The sequence below is a fragment of the Uloborus diversus genome, chromosome 3 (genome assembly GCF_026930045.1).
Source record: "Uloborus diversus isolate 005 chromosome 3, Udiv.v.3.1, whole genome shotgun sequence".
In the NCBI taxonomy this organism is placed as follows: domain Eukaryota; kingdom Metazoa; phylum Arthropoda; class Arachnida; order Araneae; family Uloboridae; genus Uloborus; species Uloborus diversus.
Window position 1 is genome coordinate 102,856,375 of NC_072733.1, and position 27,470 is coordinate 102,883,844.

Sequence of the window (27,470 nt, forward strand, 5' to 3'; positions counted from 1 at the left end):
CTGTCTCTCTTGTCAAAGTCTGAAATGCGTACTTTTCAGAACTTATCTACTCGCCCCCTCCATTCTCGAGGTGTCATGCCTGGTCAAATCTCTACTCAGAGTCCGAAGTTCCTATGACAAACATTTCCAGATGCCTTCATTATTTTATTGAACATTTTTCAATTGCAAAGAAATATTTGATCCAGTCTGCGCAGCTCGAAGAGTCGTCATAATCAGAGTTGCACGAAAAAACTGTCGTAAAATCTGGAGTCACTTAACATTGAAATTATATGGCATAAGTTTGAAACTTTGAAAAAGTGATGTGAAATCCGGGTGTCGCGATAATGAGGTTTTACATTTGATACATTCAAAAATTATTACTAGCTGTAAAAAGGCATTTTAATCTGTCTTCGGTGACATGAGAGGAAGAACAAGAGGAGAGGAGGCTGTTTTCCTCAAAAAAATTTAGAAGTAAGTTGACGCATGATAAAGGATTTTAATTAATCTTCGGTTGTGCTAGGTTGCAAGGAGAAAAGAGTGGGGAATATTCAAGCAAACTTGTGCACTCACTTTCTGTTTTTCTCAAACAGTGCTATGCTATTGGAAATTCGGGAATTACTTTGCTTGGACAAAACATTTAAAAATCAGCATACTTATTCGACTTCTAAAAAGTTATATCGCTAAGAATTCTTGAGGAATTTTGCTTAACTCATAGAGCTATGTGTGGTCTGTGTGTGGCCGCCCCTTGCTCTCGGCCGGCCCGCGTGCAGTACATGAGCTGCACATCTGCTAGGATTGGCCCTGCTCGTCAATGTAAAACATAATTTAAATTCAAAATGTCAAAATTCAAATTAACGTATTATCTTGCATTAGCAGTCATGCTGGAAAAATAAAGTGTGGTTGTCAAACATGCAAGGAATTTCAGATTTTCTTGCATGACGGATAATCCGTGGAGTCTTACAATACTTGCGATCTTTTAAGTGAGCAATATTATACAACCTTTGACCAGTGGCGCAGTCAGAAAATTTTTCTGGGAGGGGTTTTCAAAATCAAAAATTGTTGCTTTCTTTATCATTCATTTACAATGCGTAATCAAGGGCGCCCATATAGGGGGGTATGGGGGGGGGGCTAAAGCCCCCCTTAGAAATGAGAACTTCCTTGCTTTTAGTGCTTTTTTCTTTGCAAAAATGTATAAAAATTTCTTTTTCAGCCATTAATGACTAATATGAGCCAATCATGAATAAGTTATAAAAAAATGTCAAATTTTAACATCTTTAATCTGTACTAAAATCAGTTTCCAATGGGAAAATACTCTGCTAAATCATGGGGAAAATTTTTGAAATTTTAAAATTTTGCATATGGGTGCCTTTGTGCGTAATTATTCAATATCAAAGAATTTCTACAGATTAGTAATTATTCATTCTAAGTAACTTCTTAAAAACAATTAATAATTCGTATTGATGTCACTATGAAACGAAGAAAGTGGGAAAAGCACAGAATATTTATTATTAGTTTTACTTTAATCTTATATTTATTTTTTGCGTGTTTTTCGCGAGATCACTTAAAAGCACCTCCTAAAATACATTCATGTATTTTTGAATCTCAAATGCTAGCTAATAACCGTTTCTATCTTTCGATGAGAATTGGTTAAGAGCCTCAGAAAATCGGGTGCGGTAGGCTTCCTCTCACTAGATGTCCCTAAAAAGGAGTTGTGCAGAGATGGAAGTGCTGAGGGACCATGATACCCTGTAGAGCTTTATTGACGCCATTTTAGCTATCTTATACCAAGGGGGACGTGGGGTGCTTATCATGAAATACAACTTTTATATTTAAGAATTGAAAAGCAATTTCTGACTGCTTCCCGATTATTAAAAACAGTAAAATATTTTGTTGAAACCTATTCCGCTTGGAAAAGCTCAAATACTCTGCTTTTTCCCTTGATCTTAATGGAGGAAATGAATGTGCTTGTGTTCTGGGAGGGCTTTTAACCCCAAAACCCCTCCCGTGGCTGCGCCACTGCCTTTGAAAGGAACTTACGACCAATAACGTTAATTAATTGAAAGTGCTGTTAGTTTCTTATAGTTAATGTAATTATATTTTTCAACACATTAAAACACTGTCTCAGTTGCCATTTTTTTCAGATTTTCTCTCCCCCTTCCCCCCTACAGTAAATTGGTCATTTGCTTGCATGCTCCACCTCATAAGAACTTGTAATGAATTTTTATGAAAAACAAATTTACTTGAAGAGCACCTGACATAATGATTTCTATTGAAGTGCTGAATACAGGACCAATGTGCTGTAAGTTCACATTGAATATAACCATATGATGCCCTAATTTTGGCCCTTTGTGTGGTTAAAAGAGGAATTTGATAAAATTAGGGACCAATGGATACCGGTATAAACAGCAGGTTTGTTATACATGTGTCTATTTTTATATGTATATTTTAATAAATAAATGTAACATAAACATATAATTACATAGTGTACCAGATTTACGTGTTAACTGATTTTTCTTTCGTTGAGATAAAAAGAAAATATAGAAAGAACATAAGTAAGCAAAATATCTTGCCTCAGTATTGCATAAAGGTTGACATGCAAGAAAAATCATCTTGCATTAATGCTGCCTCAATGTTGTTATGTTACTCCCTTCATGCTGTCAGCAGGCTGCCACAATATTGGCTGACAAGGTGTATGCAACATAATATCAGGAAAATATCAAGGTAGGCTGCTTTTGTAATATTGCATACGTATTGATATGACAGGATAATATCAAGATGTTGTCATGACAGCATAAAATCAAGGTCTAGGCAAGATGATCTTGCTTTTGTAATCTTGCATACGTATTGATATGACAGGATAATATCAAGATGTTGTCATGACAGCATGAAATCAAGGTCTAGGCAAGATGATCTTGCTTTTGTAATATTGCATACGTATTGATATGACAGGAAAATGTCAGGATACATTGACATGACAGTATGAAATCAGCACGTTTGCAAGGTGTTTTATCTATTTATTTCTTTGTATTATTTTCACTTGAAACTCGAGAATTAAATTTCATTCTGTAATTATTTCTGTTATTCTTCAAGATAGTTTTCTAGCCTAAGAATATTTCCTTAAAGCTGACATCTGATCGGAAATTCATATAAAGGTATTAATAGTACTCGCAATTTAATTTAAAAAATGAAAGTTTCTTCGTTTTGCGTAATACTTGACTTATTTTATAAATTCATGCTTCTAATTGTATTATAAAGACATAAAATGCCTAGTTAGGAATAATTGCGGAAGTTTTTATAACACATTTAAGAATAAAGAAAGCAAAATAATAAATAAGTAAATAAATACAATAAAGTACATTTCCAAATGGATGTCAGCATTGAAAATATCCCATGGACAAAACACATGAATTTATCTTAAAGAATAACAAATATATAACCATTGAATAAAATTAATCTTACTCATGAGTTTGAAGTGATAATACGAAATTCTGGGCTTCATGTCCTTCGTTTCGAAGTCTAGGGACGAAAAAAGTTATTTTCGGCCATTTCTAACATTGATCGCACATCGTCTGCGATATGACTTGTTTGGTACTATATTAATAAACAAATGCAGTTATCAGTCATTCATAAGTTATTCCTAAAACAATACTATTCCACACTAATAACTAAGCAACCAACTTAACGAAGCCTAAAGAACGCAACGACAACGCCACGTGCAGCTCCTCTGAACCGACTGAAATCGTAGGTCGAAGGAGGAAGATGTGCCAGCAATTCGAGGGACGCTGGGTAGAAAGAACTGTGCGCATGCGCAAGTATCAACGCAGGTCCACCTGTTCTATTGTGTACTAATTACCTTGACGGCGACAGCATGAAATCAATACATCTTGACGGCGTCAATATGTATGCAATGTTGTTATTGTAAGGTAATATCAATATTGATATTTTAAGATGAATGCAATGTTGCATACGTGTTGTTATTGTAATATTGCTTTTTAATCTTTATGCAAGCTTTATGCAGTATGAAACACGTCAATATTGACGCCGTCAGTATAATATCAAGATCTGTCAAGATTGATGCAAGAAATTTTGCTATTAGGGTTAAAGGTTTGCATATGAAATTTCAGTTTATTAAAAAAAATCCTAAGCAAAAGTTTGTGGCGATTCACTTAGGAGTTGGACAAATTGCTTCAGAATTTTTATAACAGGGCAAGTTAAATTATTTTCTTTGATTTTACAATTAAAAAAATAGAAAATAGTAGCATTTAGGTCAGATGTTTTATATGCTTTTTTAATTACTCACTCTGGGTCTCAATAAATATGGGTAAATTTTTCCTTTTAATTTGAGCTACTTTCAGCTTAATTTCTCATAGTGCAATCCGACACGAAGCAATAATCATGAACCATATTATAAAATGAAATGCAATCGGAATGCAACTAGAAACAGATGCAGTGAAAAAACTAAATTTCTTTTCATCACGAAGGTAAAAAAATGTTCCTAAGTCCTGAATACAATCGATAAAAGAACCATTAATCTTTTGCATGAAGAAGGTCTGAAATCAGATTTGTTTACACTGTAATATGGAAACCGGAAATGTTGCCATTAAAGCCGGAAACCCGATCTCTTTATAAATCGACGACAGCGCTCATGGTGAGAAGTGAAATTTTTGAGCCGTTTTCAGGTATTGCCATTCGTAGGAGATTTCTCTCCTTCTTATATCTCCATGCTCGCCACAAGTATTTGCGAGAGATTTTAATGGCGGACGTGATGTTGTGTGTGTTTCTCGTCGTATTTTATGAACGATGTAAAAGATCCAGTTCAAATGAGGAATATGGATTTAGTTAGTTGATTTCATTTATTAAAGGAAACAGCAAGATATATACTTAATTAATTGAGAATTATGCTCGGGTGCATTCAAACAAAATGGGCTGCAAAAGAGTATGCTAGTAATACGTTAAAATCTACATACTCTATTGCTGACCTTTTTTGTTCAATAAAAGCTTAAACTTTGATGACAAGCAGGTAAGAATTGCCCTTCTCCAAGGTATTTATATTTTTTAAAAGTTCTGCTACTGTTAACTTGAGTATTATTAGCGAGAAATGATCAGAATATCTTGATATAGATCTATTTTGGCAAAAAACTCCATTAAGAAGTGAAATAACTTTGCTTTTAGCTACATGTTTTGTTCATTAAAGCCGATGGATTTAATTGGAAATCAAAAACAACCAACTGTACTCTGAAGTACAGTAGAACTTCAACTATTCAAAACTCTATTAATCAACATCTTTTTTTTTCTTGAATTTTACTTGAGTAAATGTTTATAACAGTCAATAATTCTGGTTTTAAACGTTCTACTTAATTCGAAAGTTTTCCATTCAAAATGTAAATGTTTTTTTACAACGCTTATCTCTTTTTTTGATTGATGTTTTATCTATATTTTGAATACTTGTATGCAAAAACTGATTAAAACTTAAGGTACATTTGAATGAAGCGTTTATTGAAAAGAAGCAATTTCCTTTTAAAGTTCTCAAATAGTTTTTTTTATAATATCATGAAAAGTATTGTAAGGTAGTCTGAGAATATTGATGATTCCAAATTTAAGTGAATTTCATTGCTGAAATAGTTTTATTTCAATTTTAAAATGAACTAAGGTTAAACTAAGAAATTTAAAGAGTACCATGCACATAATCTGAAACTATCTGGCTAGGGAAAGCACTTTCTCCATCTCCCGCTGGTACAGAACTAGTGTACACTATGTCTTATCTAGTAATAGACACTCAAAGTCGACCTGATTTTGTTTTATTAGTTGCACCAGAATTAGAAACACAGTGATCATCATCATCATCATTGTTAGAGTTGGTAGATACAGATGTTAAAGAGTCTGGAATATGTTGATCTTCATCTGTATTAACTTTAAATGGCATTGCTGATGGCCTTAGATGCACTCTATTTCTAATCAAAGTTTTTCCTGAGCTATTTTGAATTAAATATGACCTTTTTTTATGTTTTGATAATATTTTGGCTGGTTCCCATGTGTGATGATCAAAATCATATACCCTAGCACTATCACCTGCCTCAAAAGGTTTTAAATTTTTGGCCCCTCTGTCATAGTAGTATTTTTTTTTTCTTTTCGTTTTGAAATTCTGCCTTCAAGATTTTTAAATATTTCAGAGTTCAATAATTTGCCATGAATTGGGATTTTAGTTTTTAGTCTACGACTAAACATTAACTGAGCTGGAGATAGATTCAATCCCGAGATGGGAGTATTTCTATACTCCATGATACCACCTACCCAATCTTTTCCCTCTTCAAATGCTTTCCTGAGTATAGCTTTAGCGATCCCTACAGCTCTCTTTGCCATCCCATTACTTTTCGGATAACAACAATTAGAAAAGCTATAGTCAAAATCCCATTCTTTTGCAAATGTCCTATATTCTTGACTGTTAAATGGTACATTATATGAAATGACCATTGAAGGAACTCCATACCTTGAAAAGCACATCTTTAACTTTTTATTTATCTCTCCAATGGTTTTGTTACTTATTCTCTCAATCTCTATCCATTTAGAATAATAACACACAATTACTAAATAACTTACGTTCCCAAACTCCATAATATCTACACCTATTCTTTCGAAAGGCCTAGATGGTGTTGGATGAGATTCTAGCGGTTCTTTGACATTTGATTTTTGAAATTTTTGACACACTTCACATTTTAATACCATGGATTCTATGCTTTTACCCATCCCTGGCCAAAACATTATTTCTCTTGCCCTATTTTTGCATTTTTCCATCCCAAAATGCCCCTAATGTATTAAACATAACATTTCATTTCTGAGTGCAGATGGTACGACAATTTTAGAATCTTTAAAAATTAAACCAAATTCAATATATAATTCATTTTTAATTTTGAAATACTGTTTCATGTTATTAGGAACATTTTTAACTTGCTCTGGCCACCCCTTGTCACAGTATTCATACACTAATTTTAATTCAGAGTCCAATTGAATTGCCTCTTTAAACTGAGTTATCCTTCTGTCACTAATAGGTAGTTTGCGTACTGAATGCACAACACTCAGCATGTCAGGATCATCATATACTGGATCCTTAAGATATGCTCTAGAAAGTGTATCCGCAAGGTATATTTCACACCCTTTTACATACTTAATTTCAAATTGATATTTTATTACTTTCAATAACATTCTTTGCAACCGAGAAGATATATTACCCATAGGTTTATGGACAATACTTGTCAGAGGTTTATGATCACTTTCTATAATTATCTTACTTCCATACACAAAGTTATGGAACTTTTGTAGAGCAAACACGATTGCTAACATTTCCTTTTCTATTTGAGCATAGTTTTGCTCGGTGGCAGTCAGACTTCTAGAAGCATATGATACAGGGTGACCTTCTTGAATAAGACAAGCTCCAATGCCATCTTTAGAGCTGTCACACTGTATCACAGCTTGCTTTGAAGTATTATAAACCTTTAAGACAGTTTCAGAACTTAAATGACATTTTATTTCCCTAAATGCCTTCTGGTGTTCCTCATTCCACCCAAATTCTACATTATCTTTTAAGAGGCTCCTCAAGGGGGAAGTTATAATTGAAACATTTGGTATGAATTTGGAAACATAATTTACCATTCCCAAGAGTCTCCTAACACCTACCTTATCACTGGGGGTAGTCATTTCAGTTATCGCTTTGATATGTGAGGGGTCAACCTTAATCCCATCTTTTGAGATGATTTGCCCAACATATTTGACTTCTGGGACTTTATACTGAAATTTCTGAGGATTAAATTTAATGTTACATTCACGAGCTCTGTTAAAAACTTTTGAAAGAGCTTCATCATGTTCTTGGTCTGTCCAATCTGCAACAATGACATCATCAAAATATACTTCTACATTTTCTATATCATCAAAAATATTTAAATTTCTTTTCTGAAAAACTTCTGGGGCAGAAGCTATCCCAAAGGGCATCCTCAGAAACTGATATCTGCCAAAGGGCGTATTAAAAGTGCACAAGTCAGCACTATGGTCATCTATTGGCACTTGCCAAAACCCATCCTTTAGGTCAGGAACAGAGAATATTTGTTTCCCCTCTAACCGGCTAATTAATTCTTCACTCGTGGGTATGATATGATGTTCACGCTTTATAGCTTTGTTTAAATTTCTGGGATCTAAACAAATTCTCAGCTCCCCATTAGGTTTTTCTACTACCACAAGACTATTAACCCAATCTGTTGGCTTGTTTACTCGTCTTATAATGCCTTCAACTTCTAATTTAGTTAATGTTGATTTTAAGTTTCTATTCAATGAAAGAGGTACTCGCCTAGGAGAATCTATGACTGGCTTTACTGTGGGATCAACTTCGATGTGATAGGGCTAACCTGGAAATTTACCTAACCCTGTGAAAATTTCTTTGTTGGCATTTATGATGTCTTCTTTACAATTTGAATTGACATTGTCAATTTTCCTTACTAAATCTAGCTTTTGGCAAGCTTTTAACCCCAATATAGGCTTTGAAGACACATTTACAACCATAAAATTTTATCATGCATTAAAATAATTATTTACATTACATTTTAAAGATACTTCTCCTTCAGGTTTTAATTGAAAATTACCATACGAAACCAAAGTCGCATCAGTTTTAACTAATGTTTCAGCTGGTGATAATTTCATCATTTTATACACAGATAAAGGCAAAATATTGGTTTCTGCACCCAGTATCTAATTTAAATTCAATAACATTACCTGATACATTGATTTTTTTTAACCATACATTATCTAACGCATTTACTTTTAGTACACATGGCTTTGGCGATTCTTTCCTGGACACGCTATCAATGTAGAGTTCTGGAGGTTGATCCTGATTAATTATATTCACTTTTCGAAAATTATTATCTTTCGCTGATTTACATACAGCAGCGAAGTGATTTTTCCCTTTACACTTGGCACATAATTTTCCGTAAGCAGGACAGTTCATTTTGGAACAAATCTGATATACCCCCCTCTTGGCGACTTTTTCCTGTTGGCGCCAAAAAAGCGTCGCCAAGAAAACTATGTATGACGTCATATGTCATACATCGTTCTTAGCGATGCTTTTTTAGCGCCAACAGGAAAAATTCAAATTATGTCATTAATTATTTAATGAAATTAATGCATTAATTTTTTTCCGTTGTTTCTCCGGGATACGAGCCCTCGGTCTCATAGTACTTTCGTAATGAGACCTCGGCTCGCCGGCCCTGCCTCGGTCTCATTACGAAAGTACTATGAGACCTCGGGCTCGCCAGGACCTCGCTGCCGCTCGGTCCGTTATCCCTCCGACTTTTAATATACATCACAGTCGGATATAAGTCACAGATCTCCTCCATTCAGTATACAATAAAGTCACAGATTTTATGTGAAATTAACACCATTTTTGTGCTACAAAAATGCCAACCAGACCAAAGTACAAACTACCAGAAACACACTAAAAACACAATAATTCAAAATATGTTCACTTACCTTTTTTACTTTTCTTTTACTTCCTCACGTGAGGCAGTGCACATATGTTCCGCTCTTAGGGAAATTATCCCATTTTTTATTATCATTACTTTACAAAAATATTTAAATTATGTTTGTTTTGACAAAAAAAATTCCAAAAAAAACAACCTTATTTTACTTGTATTTTGTACTCCACCCAATTAATTTCGCGAATTATTTCCAAAAACTTTACAAACATATCCTCATTTTTGTATTCACAATTTTTTTTGTATAAATAATAAGCTAAATAAAATTTAAAATCCCCTAATCTATTATATGTTGGTAGAGTACTTTTAACGTGTCTCCATGTGGATTCAATTGTGTTAGTGTGACATTTAATTTCTGGATCTACAAAATTAAGTTTATGGTTGACTGTTAAATGCTCATACCCCTCCTCCCCCAATGTATCATATGCCCTCCAACAATCGGAGTGCACCGTCGTGCCTGGTAGTATCCACTGCTTAATTGCCAAAAATAGAGTTTCCCTACCCCTATCCCCAACAGCAACCAAAAAAGTTTTCCCCGAACCCCGTTCAACCCCCCCAAAAACCCATTGTCCCTCAACTGCATGTCCCCGATTATATTTTCTTTTCCCAAATTTAGATTCATCAACTTCAATAACTTTCCCAACCCCCCCTATTTGTTCGGATTTTAATTCAATGTAATTTAATATTTCTTCATTAATATAATTTCGCCAATCGGCTAAAGTTTGTGATGAAAAAAAATATTGACTTTCAATATCAGCAGTTTTGGTCCCAATTAAAATCTCATATGTTATCAAAAAAATCTCCTCTATTTTCAACTTGCTAGAACTAAACCATGACCCACTCCTGATCGTTGCTTCTTTTCCACAAACAACACCCCCAATAACCTTTCTACAAAAAAAAATTAACCCATCTGAACATTTTTTAGTTTTTTTAATTTTCATAACAGAATTACATCTAGAACATAACATTTCATTCTTAAGTAAACCAATTTCCCTTAAAAATTCTAAAAAAACCTCTTTATTTTCAATTAGTTTAAATATAAAAAATCTATTTAGGACTCCGGTACGTCCAAACGTTGGACGACCTGACGAAAAAGAAAAAGAAGATTCATTCAAAAATTTCAATTGATACTTTTGGACAACATCACAAACCGAACTCATAATTAAAATAGAAAATTCAACTAAATTAACATTAAAAAACAACAAGAAAAAGAATACTCTAAAAGCGGAACATATGAGCACCTACCTCCTACCACACAGACACGTGCAAAAAGACAGACTTCGAGAAACTACTTTCCAGCGTTCAAGTTGCAAAACCAGGGTTGCCAAGTTATCGCCTTATTGGCGATTTTCGTATCGAGCGAAAAATTAAAATCTCGCCAAGAGGGGGGCATATCAGAGGAGAGCCTTCATTTTTTTATGTTCCCTTCCACACCTGGTACATTTAATGTTATTATCAGTAGCACTATTCTTATTCCCTTTTGGTGGAGCTTTTGCTTGTTTGGTCTTCTTTACTTCATGGATTTGCGATGCAGATCTTACAGTCTCAATTTGAAGTTTACTCGCTTCCGCTGCTCGGAGAAAGTCTGCTGCTTTCTTTAGCGTCAGATCTGTTTCTCTTAGAAGTCGTTCCACCAAAACTTTTTCTCGGATGCCAAGGACAAGCCGATCTCTGATTAGACTCTCCTCTTGGTCTCCAAAATCACAAGTAGCTGCAAGAGTCTTTAGTTCAATGAGGTAGGTATCTAGTTGCTGACCTTCTTGCTGAGAATAGGAGAAAAACTTGAACCTCTCAAAGACAACATTTCGTCTCGGGATGCAATAGTTAGCAAACATCTCCATGACGTCATCAAATTTTGTCTTGCTTTTACCTTCTTCGGGTTGGAAGGTATTGAAAATTTCCACGCCTTCATCTCCAAGAAGATTCAGGAGGATCGCTATCTTTACTGTGTCCGATTTAGAGTCTTTCTCTGAAGCGATGAGGTAGTTGGTAAATTTGTGAGTCCATTTATTCCATTCTTCAGCCAAATTGTTTGAAGTAAACTTAATTATGCCCGGAGGCCTGAAAGTTTCCATATTTTTCTTTGTAGAACACTCAGTTCAATTTTTTTTTTCTTTTTTTCAGTCGCGTCAAACACTTGGTTGAATCGGGTCAGAGCACTTCGCCATATCGTGATTTCCAAGATTTTTCTCACAAAGAGATTGTAGCGTAGCTTCGATACCTGACACCATGTCTTATCTAGTAATAGACACTCAAGTCTAGTTGCACATTACAAACATTTATTACTTGGTTACATGATTATACATATACACATAGATCCACAGATCTTAAGAGCGAACTACAACGAACATCACATGTTATCAAAATCAACGTGGTCTCCTCAGTACAGTTACAGTTAGTTACATGAACAGTTAACACAACAGTTATATGACACACTAAGGTTTTTCAATTGCCTTGCATCTAGCAATGCATCTTTATACAGTATACTCCCGATTATCCGTGCTAATCACCGGGCGGCGCAGCACGGATAATCGAAAAACACGGATAATCCGAAAAATCATTTAAGGAATATGCAGGCTAACTATTTAAGGGGAAATTAGAAAAAAAAATAATATATATAGATACTAACACAGACCAGGAATTTTTCTTCGAAATTTATTGCTTAAAAAAATCGGGGATACGTTTTTGTTTTCTTTGTTTGTTTAAATTGTTGCGTATGTCCGTACGAATTTTTCTTACTGCAATTATTCCTTCGTAATCGTAACCTCTTTCACTCATGTAATCCAATAAATGTTCTACAGATTGTAGAGCAGTAGAATGTGAAATTGTATTTTTTTCATGTTCTTCATCTTCGTTTTCGGTATCATCACTTGCGTTTGATTCAGTAACAAGTTCAATGATATTTTCGTCAGTTAGACATTGAAATCCTGATTCACATTCGTCGCTTTTAAACCACTCTTCGACATTTTCAGCGTAAACTGATTCGAAACCTTCGATTTCTTTAACTTGCTCAATGATGTTATCGTTATTATCGATAACATCATCGAAGCTTTAGAAAAGTGTGATTCCGAAATGATGCACGGATAATCCGCAAACCGGATAATCTGCATATGGATACTCGGGAGTATACTGTAGTTACGAGTCCATTGCTTTATCGATCAGGAACCTTGTTCAAACTAAAGCCCACTCAGGGGAGGAATTTTTGTGGACAAGACTGATATTGGGCCACTTGTTTATGCACGTAAGTAATGTAGATTTAAGAATTAAAAATCAGTTAAGTAGTGTAGATGTAATACAAATACAAATACAAATACAAATGTGACGACCAGCAACAGGCACTGGGCCCAGCTAGGCTGGTCCTAGTCAATTAATGAGTCCCCAATGAAGATCAATGGCCCTCTTAAAGCTATCCACTCCCTTGCTCGTTACCGCCTCTTCCGGTAAGCTATTCCAAGTGCCCACGACCCTGCTAAAGTAGTAGTTTTTCCTGATTTCCAGGTTAGCCTGAGGTTTAAATAGCTTAAAACAATGACCCCTTGTCCTGCTTTCCCCGCAAAAATTTAATCCATTTACATCTTTCATTTTGATAAATTTAAATAACTGAATCATGTCCCCTCTGACTCTCCTTTGCTCCAGGCTATACATGTTAAGCCTATTAAGTCTGGTATCATAATCTAAATCTGAGAGTCCCCTTACTAATTTAGTTACCCTTCTTTGAACCCTATCCAATACAAAAATAAGTTGCTTTAATCTTTTTCAAATGAAATAAAACCTCCTCCCTGGAAAATACAAAATCCTCAATAATGAGGTTTCACCTTCTTAGGCTTCAGTTACCACGGAAAGTTTGATGTTATTGGAAGGGTGTGTTAAGGAATAAATCAGAATGTCCAAAAATAGATTGTGCATTTGTTAAGTTAAAATGCATGCTTTTATCTAATTTCAGTCGAACATCTGTCTTTTTTTTTCAAGTTGAAAAACTGCTACATAATAGGCGCTGCTGATAGTGTTAGTAGTTCATTATATACTGTCAGATCCGGAATTAACTGGGACCTAAACTTTTATATGTTAAATCAGGGTTATTTGAAATATCCGGGTTTGAAAATTTAAAAAAAAAAAAAGCACTTACCTTGCCTAAACCCCTAATAAGCAACTGCCCAAAAATATCCATAATTAGAAAGTGTACTTTTTATTCAGCATTCAATGACTTTTTACATGCTAGTTAATTTGAAATTTTAAACTATCGAGCAATAGATGTTTGACAATTTCTTTGATACTTGACTCGAAAGAGTTCTCTTTTGACTTTTTGGAGAGAAGAAAATACTTTTGCAGCCTGCTGCATGTGATACATGTTTTTACAGTTTCCAGGCCATGTAAAGCATTTGAAATATAAGTTTTAATGGGAGTTTCAGTATTTCTTTCTGTGTCAGAATCACTATTCCTTGGTTGCCACCTTGCCCTCCCCGTCAAAAATTAATGATTCCAAGAAGCCTTCTGCTTCGAACAATATGGATTTAGTATTTGGAAAACAATCCGATATTTACTAGCGCAAATTAACAAAGAAAATTTTTTTCGGCTGTGAAAAGAATTCATTATTTCAGGGTTTATTTTTCGGTAAAAATGGGTTTTTGCCTTTATATTAGTCAGGGGAAAAGAAAAATTTGTCAAAAAGAATTGCATTAAATTGGGGTTCGACTGTATATGTATAGTTTGTTCTAAAACCACCCTCCCTCTTCTTGGGTGCACTTGCGAATGAATCTCTTGAAAAGCAAACCACTCTAAAGATTTATTCAATTACTCAATAACCTCCTGCACATAAAGCTTTTGTACATCGCAATTCCCTGCTCCAACTCCAAAAAGAAACAGTTCGCATGTCAAAAGAATTTCTTCCTGAAAAAGCAGCTATACCCATCAAGTAAAAACTCGATCCTTGTCATGCATTCTGGGAAACACCTAGCATTTACTCTGATAGGAAGCAGAGGAAGAAAGTTCCAGATTTACATGGAAATAACCGGAATACGATATAAAGCATGTTTTTTGAAGTTCCATGTGAATGCAGCAAATGGTGCAGTCAAAAAAGAACATAAGTGGAAGGTGTTCTCTCCGATATTTACCTAAAGTATTCCCACTTTTTATTTTAAATATTTTTTTAATTTTAATAACTCCGAGTTTAAACCTATTAGAATTCTCCCATCTTTACTTCAAGAACTACCAATGGCGAAATAACCATATCGCAATTGTGAGAGGTCCCCACAGAACAATTCACATGATAAATGCATTAGATCTATGATAGTTAACAAACCCCCCAACTTGTAAACTAGCACAGGGACACATGACCAATGTCTCTCATAAACCCACCCATATGATAATTCATGGACACCTTTTACTCAAAAGCATATCATTTACTTTTGCGTGTGTCAATAAAACACATGGTTGGTTGATTAACTATATCGTTGTTCCAGTGGAACACTGATGCAACTGCAAAAAGTGTAGTTTTACAGTAGAACCAAATGTACATAAAACAATCGCATACAATGAAACATATTTAAGTTACTGCCCTAGTGGCTGAATGTTGCAAAACAAATCTGTCAGTGTTCCTCCATATGAGGTGGCCACGTTTGGACCCAGTGACGACAATAACTCATTTTCAATTAACTTTGCAGTTACGTCAGTGTTCCACCAGAACAGCGATATGTCAAAGCTTGAAAGGTTCATCAAATGGTAACTGCAGGGTCTCATTCATTACTGAATAGGCCATGGCCTTGGACCCCTACTTTTTAAGGGCCCCAGATGGCTAAAATTGTAAGGTTTGATAGGGGGGGGGGGGCTTGTCTGGTTTAGGAGCCCCAATATCTTAACCGGGCAAGGTTAATTTGTAGAATGAAAAAGAAAATAAAAAAATCTGTCAATGAGTGTGACGGGGCCAACTGTTAGTAGGTGACTCTGATAAAGATTTTTTGCTAAGTAAAAGCAATATGATATTGGAATACATTCAATACATTTTCAATCTAGGGACTCATATCCCAACTCGCACCTATGGATGTAGAGTCGTGCCTCGTATAACACGGTTAATTGTTCTGTGTAGTATCAAAACCGTGTTATACGAGACTTAAATGTATTTTTACTCATTTTAACCTAATTAATCATGTACATATCATAAATCATGTCAATATGTACCGTATTATATCAAAACCATGTTCTGTGTTACATCGAAACCGTTTTATACGAGACTTGGAAATAATGTAAATCAAGGAATGTGTACCGTGTTTTATCGAAACCAAGTCATAAAGTGCAAATTTTATAATAGCTGAAATTTCGGCTCAGTAGAACATAAAAATGAAAACTGGTAACCAGAACATGCAAAGACCCACTGAATTAAAAACAAAGAAATGTGATCAACGATAAAATTTAATTATTTTATATATTTCAAATTAAAATTGTTATGCACAACAAGAAAGCAAATTTATAGCATAACAATTGAATTGGTTGTTGTTCCTGGTACAGATACTTGCCTTCTTCGACTTTAAGTCGCGCTGCAATTTCTTCCTCTTTGTCATATTAAATCATTCCCGTATGTATACAGGGGTATCCAAAAACATGGCAGATATCAAAATTTTTAGTCTTTGTGGTATTCAAGGATGAACACATAAGAGGGCGCGAGGTATGGTAAGGGATAAAATTCAGTTCACTCTTCCTGAATTTGTTTGAAATGGAGGTTGCACCTCGAAAATAAAAAAGTTTAAGACAATATTTTGTGATGTAAAGGGGTGAGTATCTGGGGAATTTGAAATCAATCGCAAGGGTGAATCTAGAAAATATTCAAGGAGGGAGCGGTTGATTTTTTAATTAATCTCTTAGTACGTATCTGATTTACACTGGAGGGAGGGGGGAGCACACCAATTTTATTTAACACAACAAAAACATAGAGATCCAAGCAGGTCTCCAAACTAACTCATTTCCTTTCCGTTGAAAGAGGTATTTTAAAATTGCGTTTTAGAACTTCAGTTTTGTAGAAACGCTTTGAAATCCCTTCTCGTAATATGATCTAAGGTTGTCTAAAACTGCGCCTTTTTGAGTCTTCAGTTTCAAAAAAATAAAAACTATCAGAGGAAAGTCACTGCACCCACTCCTTCCTGAAACAATACCCGAGATGTTTATAATCACGCCTATAAAACAAATTTTGTAAATGCCCGGGGAGGGTCTCCAAACTCCTCATCCTAACATCATCAAAATGGTCTGAAATTACCTTTTTTAAACTTCAATTCCAAAAAGTGTCTGGTAGGGAGATTCCTTACCTTAACGTCATCAAGGACTGCCGATTCTTGTGTTTTAGAACTACAATTTTTTAAAATTGCCTGTGCAGTTCCCTCAAGGGGGGGGGGGGGCGATTGCCCCTCCCTTGTAACACACTGACTCATCTCAAAAATAAGGTTAAAATATGTGTTTCTTTTGTGGCTGTCTTGAATTTTAATAGAACTAATTAAAATGTACCAGGACATTCTACAACTCAAAATGGACAATTTTTGACTTGTGGCAGTGTTGTATTAGGTATGCGATATACTGTATCAAGCTGCAGTTAAACTCTCTTGAAACGACCTGTGTTTATAAAGAAATCACGGCTACAAGAAACATTTTATTCGTTAAGTTTGGTTTGCCATCTGATTACATTAAAAATTTCATGTACAATAAGTACATTAAATTGAGGGTTTCGGCTAAGGCAAGCGAAAATTTCTGACCTCTTTGCTTAAAATCTTTGTTGTTCAATACTGTAATTTTTTTATTTTGGAAAATTATTCACCATTATGTTAGGTAGTAGAATTCCCATTGTGTAAAGAGAAGAAAGTACTAATTAGTTTACATAGAAAAAAAAGCCTGTACATTTTTTTACCTGTGCACATTTTAATTTGCTCGCTGATAAAAGTGTTCATCTTCCATTGTGAATTAAAAACTTATTCCGCAATTGTCGATTTTCATTTTCCTTTTTCAGAAACAAACATTCATTTATAAGAAATAAGAATTTTTTCCTGAACGTACTAATAGTAAGAGTTCAGTGTGCGTATCAGTAGTAATGTTTTTTAATACATGCAAGCAGTTCTTCGTTTTTTTTCACAGTATCACTCATTCACAGCTGTTGCGAATAATGGCTAATACGAAGAAATTCGCAGACTTTTTACATTTCGTATTAACCGAGTTTAACTGTACTTTTAATCTCTCTGATACCCCTAAAAATTTGAACAGGCAGGGCCCGATCAACCAAAAGTGATACCCAGGCTGTAGTAAGTAGTGGTATCACCATTCACTAGAAAACCCGTAAATTTTCAGCGTAGCTGTTGTGTAATAGAAAAACAGTCGAGCATTCATACTTATAATCTCACAGGTAGAATGAAAGTGGCACTAATATAATGGTATTCAAATTTAAAAAATACCTTTTTCATTCTACTTGTGCAATATATGTTGCACACTTATTGTGGTACAAATTATGAATTCATTGTATATTGCTATCTTGTACATATAAGCTAAGAAAAGCTTCACACGGAAAATTAGTGCAAAGTAATATTTATGTATGTTTTTTTTTTTAAATCTCTTTTCTACCGGTACCTTCATAAAGTTTTTAAAGGATATCCTTTTTTTGTGTTTATATGGCAATTTTAGGGAAGAAGAGATGATCATTTTAAATTAAAATGAAAATTAAGAGTATTCTGTAACACAGCTAGATCTATCATATCTTGTCAACATGGGATAAATGCAGCTGCTTTACTTAAAAAAAAGAACTTATTTAGTTGAAGTATAGAATTTGGAATTATATTGTAGTCTTTGATGAAACTTTTGAAGAAACAATTTTCTGTCAATATGTACAAGGAATAGAATTCAAAAAGAAATACATATGAAATTTCCATTTAGCTTGAAGCAAATAAAACTGAATTATGTTCATTTATATCAACACACTGAAAATACTATTTCAACAGAATCTTAAATGCAGATCTGAAGTAGCAATTTTAGGTTTGACAAAAATATGATCTGAAACATTACATAGCTTTGACATGTCAGGGTAAACAATCAAATCATGCATGGAATATAATGATAACAAAGCTTTCAGTGATTGTTACAAGCTAAATAAAACATTTACTAGTATACGTGAAATACACCGCCAACTCAGTCATTTCCAGCCGAGGACTGCAGTTTCGTGCTTATTAGCACTCATCAGCCCGGCTTAGGAAAGTGACCGAGCTGGAGATGGAAAACCTCTTAAGGAAGCCAAGAGTGCGAAACAAACTGGTAGCTAATATAGAATTAGCAGACCAGACGAGTGACCGAAGCAATGGTTCGGTTCAACTCGAAGATTGAACGCGAGGCAAGGTATATTCAGTAAATTACCGCCCATTAGCCAGGGCTAAAGCAGAAATACGTGAAATACACCGCCAACTCAGTCATTTCCAGCCGAGGACTGCAGTTTCGTGCTTATTAGCACTCATCAGCCCGGCATAGGAAAGTGACTGAGCTGGAGATGGAAAACCTCTTAAGGAAGCCAAGAGTGCGAAACAAACTGGTAGCTAATATAGAATTAGCAGACCAGACGAGTGACCGAAGAAATGGTTCGGTTCAACTCGAAGATTGAACGCGAGGCAAGGTATATTCAGTAAATTACCGCCCATTAGCCAGGGCTAACGCAGAAATACGTGAAATACACCGCCAACTCAGTCATTTCCAGCCGAGGACTGCAGTTTCGTGCTTATTAGCACTCATCAGCTCGGCATAGGAAAGTGACTGAGCTGGAGATGGAAAACCTCTTAAGGAAGCCAAGAGTGCGAAACAAACTGGTAGCTAATATAGAATTAGCAGACCAGACGAGTGACCGAAGCAATGGTTCGGTTCAACTCGAAGATTGAACGCGAGGCAAGGTATATTCAGTAAATTACCGCCCATTAGCCAGGGCTAAAGCAGAAATACGTGAAATACACCGCCAACTCAGTCATTTCCAGCCGAGGACTGCAGTTTCGTGCTTATTAGCACTCATCAGCCTTAGCACCTTTTATTAGCACCTTTAGCCCTGGCTAATGGGCGGTAATTTACTGAATATACCTTGCCTTGCGTTCAATCTTCGAGTTGAACCGAACCATTGCTTCGGTCACTCGTCTGGTCTGCTAATTATATATTAGCTACCAGTTTGTTTCGCACTCTTGGCTTCCTTAAGAGGTTTTCCATCTCCAGCTCAGTCACTTTCCTATGCCGGGCTGATGAGTGCTAATAAGCACGAAACTGCAGTCCTCGGCTGGAAATTACTGAGTTGGCGGTGTATTTCACGTATTTTTGCTTTAGCCCTGGCGAATGGGCGGTAATTTACTGAACATACCTTGCCTCGCGTTCAATCTTCGAGTTGAACCGAACCATTGCTTCGGTCACTCGTCTGGTCTGCTAATTCTATATTAGCTACCAGTTGGTTTCGCACTCTTGGCTTCCTTAAGAGGTTTTCCATCTCCAGCTTAGTCACTTTCCTATGCCGGGCTGATGAGTGCTAATAAGCACGAAGCTGCAGTCCTCGGCTGGAAATGACTGAGTTGGCGGTGTATTTCACGTATTTCTGCTTTAGCCCTGGCTAATGGGCGGTAATTTACTGAATATACCTTGCCTCGCGTTCAATCTTCGAGTTGAACCGAACCATTGCTTCGGTCACTCGTCTGGTCTGCTAATTCTATATTAGCTACCAGTTTGTTTCGCACTCTTGGCTTCCTTAAGAGGTTTTCCATCTCCAACTCAGTCACTTTCCTATGCCGGGCTGATGAGTGCTAATAAGCACGAAACTGCAGTCTTCGGCTGGAAATGACTGAGTTGGCGGTGTATTTCACGTATTTCTGCTTTAGCCCTGGCTAATGGGCGGTAATTTACTGAATTTACTAGTATATCACCTTTGAATTCAACCCTAGATCTGTGTCCTTCGAGTGTAAAAATGTAAATTTATTTTATTTTCTGTGCCTACATTTAGAGTTAGGATTACTGCTCGAATGAACTTATCTCCTTATCTCGTTAGTTTCAACATGTATTCAAATATGCTCCTCTAAAAGAATAGGCAAAAAAAAAGTTGATTCTTTCAAGTATTCGGTGGATCATGTTGTCAGTTGTTGAAAAAATTAAAATGATTTAGAATTTTAGACTGAAAATGCGTTTTTCCCATTCTGCTCTAATGCTCTCATCTGCGCAGCAACCATACAAATTGTAAACAGCATTTCGCGGCAGTTGGAGATCACGTGATCCGTGAGTATGACGTCACGTGAACAGACCCCCATTGGCTGCGAATCGTTTTCATCGGTTGTAGATGCCGAGTAGGAGAAGAAAGTTGCAAATCTGCGGCGGTGTTACACTATACACTTGCATCGGATAGTGGCCGCAGGTCGCTCGCAGTCCGCTCGTAATCCGCAAATCGCAACTGCGGAGGCTGTTTCACTTGCATGAGGCCCTAAACGTGATGTCTGTTGCAGTGTAAAAACTATTTCAATTGTAATTTAGTTGTTATATGTTCTATCACATTGAAAGGTAGATTAAGGGTAACCACAGACTGAGAAAATAGGAAATATCAGACCTTTTTCTGAGAAAAATGCCGAATTCAATATTAGTAACGCAAGTTTAAGCCATTTTTACAGTTCTGGAAAGGGCGTAGGAAGATCTCCCTCGGAGATTTATCTAGTCTTAAAATATGCTTAAGCTGTCTTTGATTATGTAAAGATGGGGAAAAGTATGGAGAAGGGGGAAGGATACCTCTAGGAAAAAATGTAAGAATGCAGTTTTAAAACTTTACATTTAGGGCATTTTTAAGGAAATTTGGGTTTTATGTTCCGGGGTTCATTTCAGCTGAAACTATTTTGAAGCTAAAGTGTTAAAAACATTTTTGTAAGGTAACTTGAGGAATAAGGATATTATTAACCACAATATTTTGAAAATGTTTTTTTTTTTTTTGTATTTTTTTTTTAAGTATAGTTCAAAGCTATCTTTGGTGATGTTAGAGGAAGGAAACTCTGGATGGAGGGGGGGGGGGTCTCCGGAAAATTGTAAAAACTGATGCATCTGAAACATTTTAGCTATCTTTGATGATGTAAAGAGGAAAGGAGGAGGACAGGTGTATAGGGGCTTTTTTCGGAAAAATTATTATTATAGAAAAAATAGTAGGAAAATGTGGGGTAAAGTGAAATTGCTAAGCTGACTAAGTTTTTTTTCAAATGAACAAATTGGAAATTTCTTTTGAAAATTACTTTTCAAAGAAAGAACATTGTATTTTATAACAAGACTTGCAATGAAACTTTTTTTTAAAATTCTTGGTAGTAAATTTATGCCCTAAAATAAATAAATAAATGAAAGTGGAAATTTTTCCCTTCATTTTTTTTCATAGAGTGAAAAATAAAATATTTTTCTAAATGAAAAATCTTCTATTCGCTCATAAAAAATGCATTTGTTCAAATGAATGAGTAAAAGAAGGGTAGAATGAATAATAAAAAGATAATGATACAATGAACGAATACTTAAATAAATAAAATACTTAATACATGAAGAAAAATAAATGACCGTATAAAATAGTGAATAAATAAGAAATTGGGTGAAGGCATGAATAAATAAGTGAATTAATGAATGAAGGAATGTAAATAAATTAATAAATGAATCCGTAAGTGGTTTTGTAAATAACACAGCGCGGCAAAAAAAAAAACCCTTCAAAGTGCTTCTGACATTTCGTCCGCTGATTCTTATGTAGAATGACCCCCTGAATCCAAATGTGACCTCCGTTTCCTCCCTATACGTACCAATTTTCTTTTAAAGGACCGCCAAGTTTTTTTTTTTTTTTTTTTCAATTTTCCTTAGTTTAAGAGTTTTTTTTTTTTTTTTTTTTTTTTGAGGTGAAAGAAGCTTTATATTAACTGCTAACATTGTTTTGGTGGGCAAGAGAAGTTCAAAGTTCAAGATCATGGACACCGATCGCAAAAAAGGGGATTTGGAGTTGGTGGGAGTATACCTTCTCAAAATAAAAGAAAAATCTCGAATAACGATCTTTTCATTCTGATTTTTTAAAAAAGATGTTTGTAAAAAAATTCGGTGCAGAATAAGAGTATAAGACTCTCTTCTATGACTCCTATCTCCAAAAAAATTTTCGGATGTAAAAAAAAAAAAAAAAAAAATCATGTGAATGTCGCACGTTGCATACGAGTTGAATCGCAGGTCTTCATTCAAAAAGGCGTTCCTCTGGCTGATTTTTATATAAAATGACCCTTGCTTCCAAATACGACCATCTTTCTCCCCATCACGCCTCCCTTTTTAGAATCTACCCCTTCCTCCTCTCCCCCGTCATTTTTTAATTTGGAGGGGAAAATGATCATTACAATAACCGTAAACATTATTCTGAATGATTAGAGATGTGCAAAGCACAAAATCTTATGCATATGTAGCAAAAAAGAAAACAGGGGGGGGGGGCACCCCTCCAAACACACTGTGCAGGAAAAATTACTCTCAAATGCTTCTGAGGCTATTCCGCCTGATTCTTTTGCAAATTTACCCCCTGAATCCAAATATGATCTCCGTTTTCCTCCTACATGTACCGATTTTTGTAGAAAATCACCCCCCCCCTTTTTTATTTTTTTTGGGGGGGGGCAAGTTTTTTTTTTTTGCTATATATGCACAAGATTTAGAACCTTGTACATCTCTAGTCATTCAGAATAATGTTTACGGTTTTATTGTAATGCTCATTTTCACCTCCAAATTTAAAACAATAAATGGCTCTGAATCGGGAGGGGGGAGGTTTTAAAAGAAGGGGGGGGGGGGAAAGGTTGTTGTATTTGGAAACAAGAAGTCATTTTACATAAGAATCAGCCTGAAGAATATCTATTTGAATGAGGACCTGCGATTCAACTCGTATGCATCGTGCGGCATTCATAAGAGTTTTTTTTTTTTTTTTAAATTTTTTTGCATCCTTTTTTTTTTGGACCTAGGAGTCATAGAAGAGAGTCTTATACTCCCATTCTACACCAAAAATTTTTTAAAACATCTTTTTTAATAAAGCAGAATAAAAAGATCGTTTTTCGTGATTTTTCTAATATTTGGGCAGGTATATACCCCCAAGTCCGTCTTTTTGTGATGGGTGTCCATGATCTCGAACTTTGAACCTCTCTTGCCCACCAAAACTATGTTAGCAGTCAATGTAAAGCTCGTTTCACCTCTAAAAAAAATGCTCTAAAAGTAAGGAAAATTGAAAAAAACTTGGGGTCTTCAACAAAAAAATTGGTACGTATATGGAGAAAACGGATGTCATATTTGGATTCAGGGAGTCATTTTACATAATAATCAGCCGACGAAATGTCAGAAACATTTTGAAGGTTTTTTTTTTTTTTCTTTCTTTACCGAACAGTGTAATTGAGTGAGTAAACGAAATAAACTATTTCACTTTGTCCCATTCACCTTGCCAATAATAGAAATACAAGTAAGCTTAAAATTTACTGAAAAACGTAAAAAAATCCTGCATCAAATATTAGAAGGTCTCAATTAATATTTAAAATGTTAGTAACTATAATTTTATCATTTTATTCTTGCAAAAATAATTTTTGACTTACATCACAATATTACAATATGAATGTCCTTTTTTGAAAATTGCCATTATTATCATTAATTTTAAACTCCAGATGCATTTTTTTCCTGCTGGAATAGAGTACATGTGCTACTATATAGTTAAAATATTACGAGATTGTTGGCAGTAAAAGTAATTATTTCACCATTTCACTTTGCACCACTATTTTACTTTGCCCCACATTCCCCTTTAGCTTACAAATAAATGTATAACGTATTGCTTATGTTCTCGTAATTAAGCGTATTTTTGTAAAGAAAAAAAAAGCTTTTTCTTATTTTTTTAGGTAATGTTTTACCAGGTTGTAGAAAGCAAGATAGTTTCAAGCATTGTTATGTAATTTTTTTAATGTGTATGTATAAAGTTAAATAAATTCATTTAAAATATATTGTGTTTAATGACTAGATAAGTTTGATAAACTCAGTTCAGTGTTGTGTGCGTAAGTCTGAAACATAAATCCCAATTTAAATTTAGCTGTATTAGTTAATGAACTTGATATTAACTGTCTGATTCAGTTAGACCTGAATGTATGGCATTTAGTTGCCATCTAGAGATTAAATGCCATACGATGGAAGCTAAACAGAGTACTCAACCAGTCATGTCTTAAGAACCGAAACGGCCACACAATGTTTGCACCAATAATTTTTCATACACAAATCATTTATATTTTGAAGCAATTAGTTTGCGATGTAAGAACAATCCCAACTTTAGTATTACATGTTGCCTTTCAATCAATAATAAAAGCCATTATTATTTTCAGGATCCAAACCGCACCCCTCAAAAACAAGTACAAACTTTAAAGCTTATACAAAAGGTTTTGTACTCACCTTTGGCGGGAGGGGGGGGGAGGGGATAGAAAAAAGGCAAATTAATGGAATTGCAGTTAGATCTCATACGGTAATACCTTTTTCCACAGCTCATGTTTTAATGCAGTACTTTTTTTCCTCATTTAAGAAATAAATGTTTTGAAAAAAGTGGCTAATAATGGTAAAAAAAGGGCTACTAAACTGAAAGTGTATGCCATCCACTGACGACCAAGTAATTTTTTATTTATTTTGTTTTTCGCGAACACTTTTCTTCCTTATGCAAGGAGCTAAAACTAAAAATAATTAATTGATAATTGTTAGTGTCGGATATACGTTTTTTCCGAGCTAGGGCAAATCTTGAAACTGATGCTCCTACTCATCTTCCTTTAAGTTTTATATTGAGTTTCAACGAACACCCCCCCCACCCCCACGGAAATATAACAAATTTGTTTACCCCCAAAAGTTGTCTCACGGGGGCAAGTGCCCCGACTCCCCCCTTCGCCCCCAGATCCAGCACTCATCTCTTTAGTTAATATTCAAGGAAATGATTAGTCATTAAAGAATTCCACTGCACTTACATTTTTAAAAGAACACAACTAATGTTTAAGGTCATTGATCAGATACCAAGCAATAGATCACTGAATAGCAAAGTGGCACGAATTCAAACAATTAAGGTAAATTTATTTTGATCTTGAGAAATTAAAATTTTTGAAAATGAAATTTATGAAGCAACAAACTGAAGTTATGTGAGCCTTTGTTTGTACACTTTTGTTTACTTTTTACAGTATGGATTAGCTTTGAAAACGTAAATATGAAAATTAATATTTTAAATGTATATGCAGTTTCTGTACTAAGTAATATTGTGCACTACATTTTCCTGCAACCTTTTTATTAGTAAACATTGTTCGTGTGCAATTCTGCTGTAAGCTATTCAATTATTTTGGAAATAACATTGTATTTTAAATTTTCATAGTAGCTATGCTGATTAATAATTAGATTTATCCAAAGCCTAAACCATCATCAGCCTGCAGTCTCAAAATGAACACGAATTTAGTGCATATTTATTATTTCTAAAAGCTTCTTTTATACTTGTGCGCTAGGTATCCACAGATGATATTAGAGCGAAGAAATTGTTCTAAAACGCATTCGGAAGCTGTACCTATATGTGTGCCACAAAATGTTCAGTGAAGTGTTCAAGAACGTGTCTTTAACGTGATCCTATAAGTGCTTAAAAAGTGCGCTAAAAAGAATGCTGAACTAAATATATGTTCCGAACTGTGTTTCTAGAAGTGTTTTGAAAACTGACTCAAAAAAGTGTTCTAAAAAAGGGGACAAGTGTACGTGTTCAAAAAATGTTTTAAAAATTGTTCTTACAACGGTTCTAATAAATGTTCCGAAATAAGTGTTCTAAAAAAGGGGACAAGTGTCCGTGTGAAAAAAGTGTTTGATTATTTGCAGTGTAGGGCTTGACCAGTGGCGCACACAGGAATTTTGCAAGGGGTGGGTCCAAGATCGAAAGCCTCATTCTCATAAATACCAGAATACGCCGTCAAACATATTGACTTGATTTTATCGTTTCTCGTGAACGAAAAACAGTAAAAAATAAACTATTGAATAAATAATTAGCATTAGTTAATGAACTATACTTAAATACATTACCAGAAAGCAAAATAATATACGCATTAACTTTTCTCATAATTAAAAAAAAATGGATTCAGCAAAGCAAATTCATCGTTGTGGACGCACCATAGGATTAAAGAGGTTCATAAAATGTCACTTAATGCAATCTGTTATTACAAAACTAAAAACTTGGTTATTACAGTGTATTCATTTATAATCCCCATTCTGCTTGTTATAGGCAATTTGTTATAGGAAAAGTGCTCAATAATCTTTTAAATCTTTTAACATGAGGATTTTATTTTTTCACTTATTAGAACTGAAATTATTGTTACCTTTCATTTGAAATTATTTTAGGCACAAAATACATAGAATCATAATCAATTGGGGAAAAACGCAAGACCTATGGGAGGGGTCCGGACCCCCCTCAGTTGTGTGCGCCACTGGGCTTGACTTTTTCGAAATGAATAAATGTTGTAATTCGAAAAACGATGAAACAGTAAACATGCACTATTAAATAAAAATGAAAATGATGAATCAAATTGAAATCGAACCAGAAAAAGCAGTGCATGTTCGTTGAGAAGAAAGACAATTTCCAATTAAAAAGCTAAGAGAAATCTGAGCAGAGCAGTTTCTTTTTGTTTCTTGATCACAAGTATGCAAAAGTCAAGCTATTTCCAGCTTCTATGATATTAATTATACTTTTATTATGCAGTTTTAATGAAAACTGACTATAATATTTTGCCTTGAAATGATTTTTTGAACATCACTCTGTAAAATTTAATTTAATCATGATATGAACTCGATTTTTATTCTGAAGAGATTTCATTAGAAATAGATGCTAAAGTTTCATAAAAGTAGAATCTTTCTCGTATACCTCATCCAGAACCTGGAAATAAAATTGAAATAAAGAACTCTCAAGTTACTGGAAATAAAAATGTGGTACATTTTGCAAAATATAAC